This window comes from Schistocerca americana, chromosome X, assembly GCF_021461395.2.
Source record: "Schistocerca americana isolate TAMUIC-IGC-003095 chromosome X, iqSchAmer2.1, whole genome shotgun sequence".
NCBI lineage: Eukaryota > Metazoa > Arthropoda > Insecta > Orthoptera > Acrididae > Schistocerca > Schistocerca americana.
This window is the reverse complement of record NC_060130.1, coordinates 756738855-756751640: the sequence shown is the minus strand read 5'-3', so window position 1 is coordinate 756751640 and position 12786 is coordinate 756738855. Positions and strand designations below refer to the sequence as shown.

The 12786-nt window shown below is 44.2% G+C and overlaps 1 protein-coding gene across 1 annotated transcript in view; it reads right to left on the bottom strand.

The window, feature by feature from the left end:
• LOC124556656 (myosuppressin) overlaps window positions 1-11961 on the bottom strand; it is a 44108-nt gene extending 32147 nt beyond the window's left edge. The window contains exon 1 of the mRNA XM_047130625.1: window positions 11914-11961. The gene's annotated coding sequence lies outside the window, so the exon portion shown is untranslated. The remainder of the gene's footprint in view (window positions 1-11913) is intronic.
• Between the last annotated feature and the right edge of the window lie 825 nt (window positions 11962-12786).

The following is a 12786-nucleotide window of genomic DNA, read 5'->3' as shown; positions in this document are numbered from 1 at the left end:
TGCAGTGAACTTGTTTGGTATCGATTTATTTCAGTTGTTTAACTTGTCTATAGTAAATCAGGTCCTATCAGTGAACCAGACTGTGCCTTCCGACAGTGTTTCTCGTCTTTGTGAAGAATTTGCAGACATTTTTGCACCAGGCCTTGGTTGCGCTAAGAACTATAAAGCACATTTGGAACTGAAAGTAAACGAGCAACCGAAATTTTTCAGAGCGCGCAATGTTCCCCACGCATTGTGTGATGAGGTCGCAAAAACATTACACGATTTGGAATCACAAGGTGTAATTGAACGTGTGCAGGCTTCTCTCTGGGCATCACCCTCAGTAATTTTGTCAAAACCTTTGGGACAATTGAGACTTTGTGTAGACTTCAAGGCAACAGTGAATCCACAACTAGTGACTGCAACTTTTCCTTTACCCCGCCCGGAAGATCTTTTACAAACTGTGCCCGGGTAAATATTTTTCGAAGTTGGACCTAGCAGATGCGTACTTGCAAATACCGGTGGACGAAGACTCCCAGCGCGTTTTGGTGGTTAACCCACATCTTGGTTTGTATTGATTCAAACGACTGCCATTCGGGTGTGCATCTGCCCCTGCATTGTTTCAGCAATATCTACAAACTGTTTGTGCGTCGGTCCCTACTGCAGCAAACTATCTGGACGATATTGTGACCTCCGGAAAGACGGAAGAAGAACATTTAGCCAATCTCAGAACGTTATTTCAGGTCTTGCGGCAAAATGGTCTTCGCTTGCGGAAGGACAAATGTGCGTTTTTTGCTCGTGACTTGCCCTACCTGGGACATGTACTCAATGCCCAAGGCATACATCCCAGTCCCGAGCACCTCCGTGCCATACAAGACTTGCCTTCGCCACAGAATTTGAAGCAGCTACAGAGTGTGCTGGGAAAAATTAACTATTATCACAGATATGTGCCGCAGGCCTCTTCCATTTCAGCTCCGCTTCATCGCTTACGCCATCAAGGTGTTCCGTTCGTCTGGACGACGGCATGCGAACGCGCCTTTCGCCAGTTGAAATCGGCGTTGCTTTCTAGTACTTGCCATACGCCATTCGATCCCTAGAAGCCCCCTTTGTTGATGGTGGATGCATCAGATTTCAGGATCGGTGCTGTGCTTGCGCACAAAGATGGATCGCACGATCGCCCTATTGCCTTTGCGTCCAAATTGCTCTCGTCTGCGCAAAGAAATTATTCACAGATCGAGAAAGAAGCATTGGCTCTCGTATTTGTTGTTACAAAGTTTCATGATTTCTTGTGTGGTCGTCACTTTACCATCCTCACAGACCACAAACCTCTGACATCGCTTGCCGGATGGTGTGGCCAAGCGGTTAAAGGCGCTACAGTCTGGAACCGCGTGACCGCTACGGTCGCAGGTTCGAATCCTGCCTCGGGCATGGATGTGTGTGATGTCCTGAGGTTAGTTAGGTTTAAGTAGTTCTAAGTTCTAGGGGACTGATGACCTTAGAAGTTAAGTCCCATAGTGCTCAGAGCCATCTGACATCGCTTTTTCATCCGACCAAGCCTGTACCTCCACGTACAGCGCAGAAAATCATTCGCTGGTCTATTTTCCTCTCGCAGTACCGCTACGATATCTTGTATTGGTCCACTGCTAAGCACGGAAACGCCGATGCATTGTCCCGTTTCCCTGTTGCTGAGGATAGAGCATTTGATTCCTCCGAACTTGCTTGCATGTTCATTGATTCGGAAACCGATGACGTGGTCGAATCGTTTCCGATTGATTTTCGTCGTGTAGCTACAGCCACAGCTGCCGACCCTGTCCTTGCTACCGTTCTGCGTTTTGTTGCTACGCAATGGCCCTTGTGAAAGTCACAGATCGGGGATCCGTTAGTTCGCCGATTTTTTGCTCACCAGGAGAGACTTTTTGTACGACGTGATGTTTTGCTGTTGCGTTCTGATAATGATCAGTCAAGGGTCGTGGTCCCACGTTCGTTACAGTCCTCTGTCTTACAGCTTCTCCACCAAGGACATTGGGGTATAGTGAAAACGAAACAACTTGCTCGTCAGCACTGTACTTGGTTCGGAATCGATGCCGCGATTACGAATATGTGCTCTTCTTGCATGGTGTGTGCTGAACAACAATCAGCACCATCGCGGAAATTCTTTGCACGGCCAAAAGCCACTTCCCCTTGGCAACGCTTACACACCGATTTTGCTGGTCCATTCTGGAATGCTCGATGGTTGGTTGTGGTAGATTCATTCAGTAATTTTCCTTTTGTTGTCCGGATGTCTTCCACGACGTCATCTGCCACCATCCAAGCGTTATTTGCTATCTTTTGCATTGAAGGTCTTCCACAGACTATTGTTTCCGACAATGGCCCACAATTTCAGTCATTCTGCAAGGCCAATGGTATTCAACATCTGACGTCCGCGCCGTTTTCGCCACAGTCAAACGGTGCCGCTGAACGATTGGTCAGGACTTTCAAGTCACAGATGTTGAAGTTGAAAGAGTCTCATTCTCGGGAGGACGCGTTATTGCTCTTTTTGTCCTCGTATCGCTCTCAGCCCAGAGATGGTCGCTCGCCGGCTGAGTTGCTCCACGGTCGCCCTCATCGAACCTTGATGTCTTTGCTACATCCACCGCATCAGGTTCCTGTGCAGCGGCAGACACCTGCTTTTGCCCCAGGCGACGTTGTCTACTACCGCCACTATCGAGGTTCACGGCGTTGGCTCGAAGGGCGCATTCTTCGCTGCCTCGGCCGCGCTGTGTATCTGATTTTGGGGGCCTCTGGTGAGGTGCGTCAGCATCTCAATCAGCTGCGCCTCTGTCGTCGCACGGGATCTGCCGCTCCCCGTCTGCTTTCAGCGACGGTGCCGTCCGGTCAGCGCCGTGGGGACCCATCTACTGGCTCGCCTCGGCCCCAGGTGTTACCGACGCTGCCTTCCATTTTGCCCTATGGCGACGCGCCGCCGCCGCCGCCGCCGCCGCCGTCGCCTGTTCTCCCGCCGGCGACGCCCGCAGTGGACGCGTCGCTGCAACCGCCGGGCGCCTCCCTGGGTTACGCGCCGCCGATCGCTTCCCGTGACCAGTTGTCCTCCGACATGGAACTCTTGCCCGCTGCGGACCATATGTCGTCTCCGCCCGTCGGGTGCCCCGGCCCGGTGGAGGTCGACCCTTTGGCCCCTCCTGTCTCTCTGCGGGCGCATACACCGCATGTTGGCGTGCACCCTGGAGTAGGTTTTCAGGCGTTTCCTAGCTCCCCGCGGTCCGAATGGCAGGGTGCGGGTGGCACAGCCTCGCCTGTTGTTAGGCTCCCCACCTCGTCGCATACGTCAACATGGGGTCATCCCCACGGCGGGCAGAAGCTTTATGCCACAACCGTACGCCGATTTGCGGGGGAGGAATGTGGTGTCACCGCCAGACACCACACTTGCTAGGTGGTAGCCTTTAAATCGGCCGCGGTCCGTTAGTATACGTCGGACCCGCGTGTCGCCATTATCAGTGATTGCAGACCGAGCGCCGCCACACGGCAGGTCTAGAGAGACTTCCTAGCACTCGCCCTAGTTGTACAACCGACTTTGCTAGCGATGGTTCACTGACAAAATACGCTCTCATTTGCTGAGACGATAGTTAGCATAGCCTTCAGCTACGTCATTTGCTACGACCTAGCAAGGCGCCATTACCAGTTACTATTGATATTTTGAATCATGTACCGTCAAGAGCGACGTTCACCATTAATGGATTAAAGTTAACTATTCCACCAGCTACGTCCGTTTTTTCTAAATTCTAATTCTTGTCCTGTTCCAGACCTCACGCCAGCCTGCGTGAGCTAAAACGCGTGCCTTTCGGCTTCCTCTAGTAACACGGTGTTGGCTCTCCTGCCAACCACAACACCTTCAATGCATTTTAAATGTTAGGCAAGCACATCGGTGACCTGTACTTCTTAGAAAGATCTCCAGTATCTTGCTACTGGACAACAAGTAAGTACTGACGTTTCGCGGATAGTGTGACGACGTATGTGATGTGTAAAGCTGGGGACCTGTTTGTAAATTGGTAGTAAGGCATAAAAATGGAAGATCATTCATTTGTATTTCACAGTATGGGATAATCATTTACATACCTAAAGCGTTGTGGTCTGCTCAGAACTTTAAACCTAATTGAATATTTAAATAATTTAGCTTGCAACACATTCTTCATACTAGACCACAAATACCAACACAGAAAACCCCTGTATATGATAAATTGCTTTCTATTTCGTGCAGAACTGGTATCGAACGAATGGGGAATTAGCTTGTGATAGAAGTGAATGGTATAAATTTAATAAATGATCCAACAACAGTCTTCTCGTTGAAATGGACCTGTGAGGAAATTTTGACTGCATGGAGGCTGATGGTGGCTCACTGATTAAAGCCATCGACACAGAGGACGAGGCAGTTAACGTTGATGTACATACAAACGAGAGATCCAGCTTCACGAGACACAGCGCCGTCGGCACGTGGGACGATCTGGTTAAAGTGATTTTGCGCTCTTAGCGCTCTCCAGTGGGAGATGCTGGCTTTATTTGGCTCGCAAAAAATACAATTTGTCTACGAAAACGACAAGCGTAAAATTCCTACATTAGTTCCATTGAAGCGCACATTTTCTCCCTTGTTCATATGTTAACCATGTTGTGCTGTCTATGAACTATGTAATAAATAACTGCAATATCAGTGAACATGTAATAAGACAAAAAGTAAAGCTACATGTTCAGTCAATAAAGACATCAGCCTACAAAAATTTACGAAATCGAACAATCTCACTCCTAACAGAGAGCGCGCTTACACTGTATTTACATACATCAAGTATTACAGAAATTATTTACACTAATTTTGTAAAAAAGTTCCATCTTTTAGAAAACTCGAAAATGAAAAAAAATTAGATATAACTGGCGTTGATCCCTCTACAGACGTACAGCGCATTCTGTACATGACGCCTCTACTCACTATGCTGTAGCTTTCTTGGAATTTTCTATTTTATAACATTGTTCTAGAGACTTTATTCGCCAAAATATTATTATCTGACATTTAATTATAACAAATCCTAACAAGAACGACACGTTTTTCGTGACTTTTCAATGTGCTCTAGCCTTAAAACGGGTTATTTTTATAACACGCGAGTTATAATGCGAAAATAACCAACTAAATAAGAAAATTCTTTAACATCAATATGACGTTCCCCGTCATTTTGTTACAACAAATCGTACCAATAATGATTCGTTCCAGAGATATTCAATGTGTTGGTGCTTAGAACAGCATATATTCGTAGGGTATAACATACAAGGAACCGAATATAGGCTTATACTGAAGACGACAAATACAATATGGTGTCTTGCTTTCTGCGGGCATCACGCTTCCTGTTCGTGACATAGGTAGCGTTCCTGCTTCCTGTTGGTTCTACTTTACGTGACACGCTACTGAAAAGAACCGAATATAGGCTTATACTGAAGACGGCAAATACAATATGGTGTCTTGCTTTCTGCGGGCATCATGCTTCCTGTTCGTGACATAGGTAGCGTTCTTGCTTCCTCTTGGTTCTACTTTACGTGACACGTTACCGAAATATAACAGAACTTATTTTGTGGTTCAAATGGCTCTGAGCACTATGGGACTTAACTACTGAGGTCATCAGTCCCCTAGAACTTAGAACTACTTAAACCTAACTAACCTAAGGACATCACACACATCCATGCCCGAGGCAGGATTCGAACCTGCGACCGTAGCGGTCACGCGGTTCCAAACTGACGCGCTTAGAACCGCACGGCCACACCGGCCGGCTTATTTTGTGTTTCACGTGACGAAATGGCACCTCAACGTGAAATAGCACGAAGTGACGTCACAAAACTCATTGAACACCACGTCTACGTTAGCAAAGTCGGCCCATGTCGCGACGGTTTATGAAACTGGACTCGTACGTGTCTATAGTAGAGTTCAAATCCTCACCCAGATATCCAGATTCAGTTTTTCCACCGTTTCCAGAAGCTGCAAAACGCAAATTCATGAATGACTGCTTTGAAAAGTGCGAAGCTAATTTCCTTCCCCATTCTCCTCCTATACGAGTTTGGGCTCCATCTCTAACGACCTTGTGGTCGACGTGACGGTAAATTTTAATTTTCCTTCCTACCTTGCTGCAGCTTCATGCGCACGTGGGGGTGTTTTAGTCAGATAGTGTGTATATCAAAGAACAGCACAGATGTATATATTTACTCTAACAGTCGACAATGAAGAAATGCGTGGTAGATTACAAAAACATAGTAAAACCGCTTGTAGTCTACGGAATCTCTCTGGGAAGACAAATATACATATTTCAGTCCGCAATATGTTCTGAAATAGCACTGCTCCTTGAGTAGAATTTTCTCTTCTTCAAGGAAGAAATTCGACGCATTTCTGCTTGGAATACTTTTTAAAGATAACAATTTCCTTGACCCGCAACTAATGCTATTTCTCAAGCGTACTTTATGACAGACGACAAGACTTAAAGCATGCTGTAGAAATCGATGTCGTTGAAATCAGAAGTTTGCTTTGTGAAAGGACTAACATAGTATCTGGTAGCAACAACTTACGTATTTGCGTAACATCTAGAGTAAATCAGAATGAACGAGAACCCTACGACGCGCCCTCTCAGTTACGGTTCCAGTAATTTATGTTAGCTGCAAATATTTGGCGACAACTATAACGGATTCAATGTTGAAGTGTTCTGTTTTAGAGCCTCATCTACGAGGCAGGTGTCTTATCTGTCGATTGCACCCTTCAAGAAATGACATCAGTTGGAGTGAGCTGTCCATGAACCCTTTATCAGATCATCCCAACTCCTGCAGGCTTCAGTTTACAGAAGATATTCCGCACTACCTCATCTGGTAGGTCGCAGCAATTTGCCCTAATGTTGTTACGTTTCGTTTCAAGTTGCAAATCTACAAGTACCAGTCCCTTACCAGTGCGAAATACATTCCAGAGGACATTGTCCCTGCTGTCAAATTCACTAGTTTTACTTTCCATTCACGGAAGGACTACGGGGGAAAACTATTGCTTATTCACCTCTATTTGTTCTGTAATTAATTAAACCTTATCTTCGCTATACCTGAATAAGCGGTACGCGGACAGCTGCTCAGTATCCTAACATTCCCAAGTGAAAAGTGACCCTAAAATTTTATATTTAATCTTCAGCCACTAGTTCTTGCTCTAGACACATTCCAGCTTTTTCAGGGGCAGAAAACTAAATTGTTATAAACTGAAAATACTGTCTGCCATTATAAACCGACTCTCAATTGTATGCAAGGCAGCTAAGAAACGCGACAATTTCCCAAAATTCATCTTGTACTAAAAGAGACGGAGACATTTAGAATGCTCTATCACAAGTTGGAAACATGATAAACCAGTCGGTAGCTCGTCGATTTGACATAACCATGAAAATAACAGAATGAAAGTTTTTGACGAAGTCAGGGAAGGTCATGCGCGTGCATTAAACCCGCTGATCTTTCGTGATTCGGAATGTTGCAGTGCCAAAAGAACTCAGCTTTTAGTTACAGACTGGGTCTAGAATGTATTTCGTTCGAACTCGTTCCATCGACGTATTGATTGTATTTACTGTTGTGCAAGAAACGAGATATGATAGAGAAAGACAATAAGTGAAATCTACAACAAAAAGAAACATTGCTTCCGATAAAAGTAATAGCAAAACACACTGTACTTCAGTGCTAAAATACTCCGACTTGGAAATCGCCTCGATCGTCTTCGAGGTCTGAGAATACGTTTTCTAATTTCGCAGAGTTTTCAGAGAAGTCTCGAATCAGGTATCCTTGCACAGAATGTAAGCGTAATTTTCTCTCGACTGACCCAGTAAAATCATGAAGCACCTCAACAGTGACAAATACGGCGGATACCAACTACGAACCTTCTAGCAACCAGTATAGAGTCAATTACTTCGCCGACCGAAACATGTTTCTGGTGGCAAGTAACACACCGCGCCTGTAATAATGTGACTATTACATTTTATTTAACTTCATTTTGATCCATCGGTACTCTACGGTTTTGTTTGCTGTAAGATATTTCTTATAAAAGTGCAAAATGATTTTGTTGCAGTTACCTAGTGCGAATAATGTTTTCTATGTATACGCCAAATTATCAACCACTTTCAATACATGTTCCTGCAGAAATATTTATGTTAAGGCAATTATTATTACAGAAGGAAAATTTCTTGCTAGTGAGTGAATTCTACCTGGTGTTTAGAAGGTTGGAATGTTAGAACCGATCTTCGTATCGACGGAGAAAGCATGAAAAGGCAAACGTATGTTGCGCTAGGACTGGGTCCGAACCTTTCTGTTCCCGAGTATTAATCCAGTATCTTAGTCACTGCTTCGCCATTCTGTTCTTTCAGATATCTCATAGTGAGATGCAAAACATCTCGAAACGTAGTGACATACTGAGAGTTGTAATTCTGACGCCTCAGGAAATGCCTGTTGACAACATATGGGATGAGAGGGAGAGGACTAGGTTTTCCCTTCTCAAATGCCATCTCCTAGCAGGCTGCGGTATTACACGAGCATGGGTGTTGTGACATTACAGCCTCTAAGCCTTGTTTTAGGTGCTTTCTTGGAATGTGGTTAGCAAGTTAGAACGGCCATTGTTTCCGGGGAGAGAGATAGGGGTTGCTCAGGTGCTTGTACACAGGACGTGAGCATTAAGTGGCGCATTGGCCAAATCTGTTTGAAAAGCTTTAAACGTGATGCAGCTAGAGGTGCTATGAACAATTACAATCGGACTTGAGCATTTGTTTCTGTACGATGGATGCACGAGATTGAGCATCTTGCCGATGTTCCAGTCACCAGCAGTTTAGAACAGACTCTGAGTATCGAATATATGTTTGTTTTAATTTAGAAAATTGCATTTATCTGTATCATTTCGTAGCTGTGCCTGCATTTGCTTATATCATATGACAGACAGTGGTAGAAAGCCGACAAGATTGTCGGACTCTTTTCAAAGATTTTTGCGGACTCTTAGACGGTAGATTGATCGAAGTCTGACTATTTGGACAGTCGAATACAAATTTCCCATTGAAAACAAATCGAGTTGTTATAATAAATATTATTGACGAGTGTTAGGTTTCATTGTTCAATGCACCTCGAAGTACGCTTGAGTTTAATTCATTTTATAATGTTCGATTAACACGAATGACATAATTTTCTAAAATATTGTTGTTACCTATTGATATTAGGAGAAGTAGCGAAGAACGCTGTCACTATGTCCGGGCAACTGTATGGACCCACAAATCGCGATATCGATTTCCGTCAACCACCAGCGTTTCAGGCTGACAGTTGTTTGCAGATCCCTGCCCCTTGACGTGAAGAAACGTTAAAAATAATCAAATTAATAATTCGTTAAGGAACTTCAAACGTACCTTATATAGCAGCATAGGATTGAGGTGGAACAACAACGTAAAGATGTCATCTACAGATATGTTGCGTGTCAGAGCTATTGGAGGAGGAATAAAAAAAAAGTGTTCTTGTTCCATCCCATTCGAACTTACCTATTCAGGAAGTACCAAACAAGAATTTATCCTAGTTCAAATACGGATTTAGTACTTATAGTCCAGATTGCTAGTAAAGCCTGCCGATACTTCAGAAATGAAACATAATGCTACTGGCGAACATCATATAGACTTTTTGAAACTGATTTTACGTTACTTTATTGCGAAATTATTTAACAGAAAATCGTAGAAGGAACATTTTACATTATATTCAACGGGTGAATTTTTGCTGAAGTGTTACGTTAAAGTCTTAGATGGCGCGCGTGTTTCTGAGTTTCTGCGATCATAACTATCGAAGAAATTTAAAAAAGTTCTGGCAGGCTGACTAGGTTCTCTGGGTTTCCTTTAGCTGAATGGTCGCTGGCTAGAGTTCTGGTGTGTTTACGGGAGGGATTTTAATCTGTCTGTCCTACGCCTCTGTGGCGCTATGTGTTGTCTTATGGCGGCGTCGATACGCAGTGGTGACTACAGGGGCTTGTCGCCTCGCCCTTGTACAGCGCCGGCTACAAGAGGCACAGAAGTACCTCGCGGGAAGCTGCTGAATACAATATAGCATGCGAAGAGCGCCTAGTAAGTACTTTACATGAAAATTATCCAAAGAGCGAACTGAAATGTACAATTTGAAATTAAAATGAACATTTTAAACACTATCTATTTTTGCAATATTCTATTCAAAACTTCTTAATACGTTCAGAAATTATCTAACATTTAAGGTATATTATACATACATTTAAAAATCGTGAACATTTGATAAAAAAATTCGTTATCGAGAAAGAGGGATATTCTCACTACAATGAACAAATTCTCAACATCAAACCAAAATGAAATAAATGTTTCCAACAATTTATACTATAAAAATATGTGCAAGATGGAGAATTCGACAGTTCAACAAGGGAAATTCTGTTGTATATGGAACAGAAAAATAAAACTGTCAGACAGTTAAGAAGCGCAAAGGGTTCCCCAAAACAGAATATTTGACAAGGACATGCCAGAAAGTATCTCTTCCATTAATTTTTTCTAGCTCGTACGCTAACTGTGCTTTACGACGTACTAAAGTAAGAAGAGTTCTAAATGAAAGGTAGAAATCGAAATTTTAAAAATCATGAATACTGCCACGATTGGTGATATGTTACTTGTCATAAAAGTATCGTAAATATTAGTCATAGTATTTCAAGTTTCCGACGTAAGTTATCGAAGTGTATGTGTTGAAATTTTGTGTCGAATGGTCTGGATTGCTAGATGCAGTCGTGTTGCCTAGGAAAGTGCTTCGTGCCGGTGGAGATCTTCGCACTGCGAAGAAAAAATTCTTAAGATCGAAATGAAATGAGAAGAACACTTCCGACAATCAAGACCTTGAAAATATGTGCAAAAACCAGAATTCGATACGTCGGAATGGATTTTCAGTTGCGTATAAAACCGAAAAAGGGATTTGTTAAATGTACATGAGAGCTGAAGGTTCTCCAAAACAGAACATTTGAAAAGGCCGTGACAGAAAGGATCTCTTTTATTCATGTTTTGTGACTGGCAAATTAAATGGAAGTTACTGTGTTCTAGATCACGCTAACGTAACTGAGAGGCAGAAAAAAGTTAAAAACACGGGAATACTGCCACGATTAAAATTTTTTTCAGAATTTCTTTGGAAAAATGTTATGTGTCAGTTGTCACTAATATTAGTCGTAATGTTTTTAAATTTGCACGAAAATGTATGTAAGTCCATGATGGACTGCTCGTCAAGGGCTGCGTCTGTGTAGGTGAAATTATTGGTATATTGATGGAGTGACTTTTATTTTTACTTTAAACACCACTGCGCTTTTCGATGGTTATGCCGTCATTTTCAGGTGGATTACGGTATTTTTATATGTTTGAATTTTTTTCGTGACATACAGATGCGTCGTCTATCTGGCACAGCGCTGTGACGGGGAGCTTATGTGTCGTCTTGCACGAGTATCTGGGCGAATATGTATGCTGCCATAGCGAACTCCACGTGTTTGTCACTACAGACTTCCCAGTGTTACAGTATTTACACATAATTGTTGAAGCACTGGAAAGTATGTGGTGTCAAACATATACAGTTCGATATGACAGCTTACAACAATCATATTCGTCCAGATATTCATGCAAGACACGTAATATACCTGCCACAGCGCTATCTGCCAAATAGCCGACACACAAGTACCTTACAAATAAATTCAGCTATATATAAATATCGCATTCAACCTGAAGCTATTGACATTACCAGTGAAACACGTAGTGGTGTTTCAAATAAAAAGGAAAGGACTGAACAGAATACCAGTAATTGTGTTCGTCTTAGGGTGAGTAAGGAAACTGTGTCGGGAGGTCCAGGTGCCTAGCGGCAAGGAGCGGCGGGCCAGAGGCTGCTCACCTGCGTGTAGAGAAGCAGCGAGAGGAATGGAGTTGGCGTCGGCGTCGGCGTCGGCGTCGGTGTGAGCGTCGGCGGCGCGGCGCGCCTCTTATAGGCGCCGCGGGCTCGCCCCGCCCACCCCCACTCCGCTGCCGCTGCCGCTGGACCGCCACCCCCGCTCACCACCGCCGCCCCGGCCGCTTTAAATACCGTCATCTCCATCGATACGCCTCCGCATGTCGCACGAGGGTGTCGAATCACGTACACGAGCAGTGGCACGAGCCGATCCGCCTTGGAAGCACGTGGCTGACGGAGTGACGCAGCGGTTGACTGGATGTTCGTGCTCTGCGTTACACTCTGGGTAGTTTTTGACCGTATAACACGATTTCTGGATGTCTCCCGTCACGGCACTCGCTATCCGACGGTATTAATTGTTCCAAAAATCTCCCAGTGTGATAACGTTATTTTAGCGTCCGCAGAACCACATCAAATAACTGGCTACTTACGTTCGCTCAGATTTACCTGTAGAGCTTTAATCGCCACGCACCGTATGGTGGATTGCGGAGTATGTATGTAGATGTAGATGTAGATGGGACTAACGCTTGTCTGTTTCTGATTTCTACGTCTCCGGAGCTACGTGACTCTTCGGAGCGGAATCTGGGCAACAGTGTGTAATAAATATGATGTGGTAACTAGGTTCAAAAAATGGCTCTGAGCACTATGGGACTCAACTACTGAGGTCATTAGTCCCCTAGAACTTAGAACTAGTTAAACCTAACTAACCTAAGGACATCACAAACATCCATGCCCGAGGCAAGATTCGAACCTGCGACCGTAGCGGTCCTGCGGTTCCAGACTGCAGCGCCCTTAACCGCACGGCCACTTCGGCCGGCG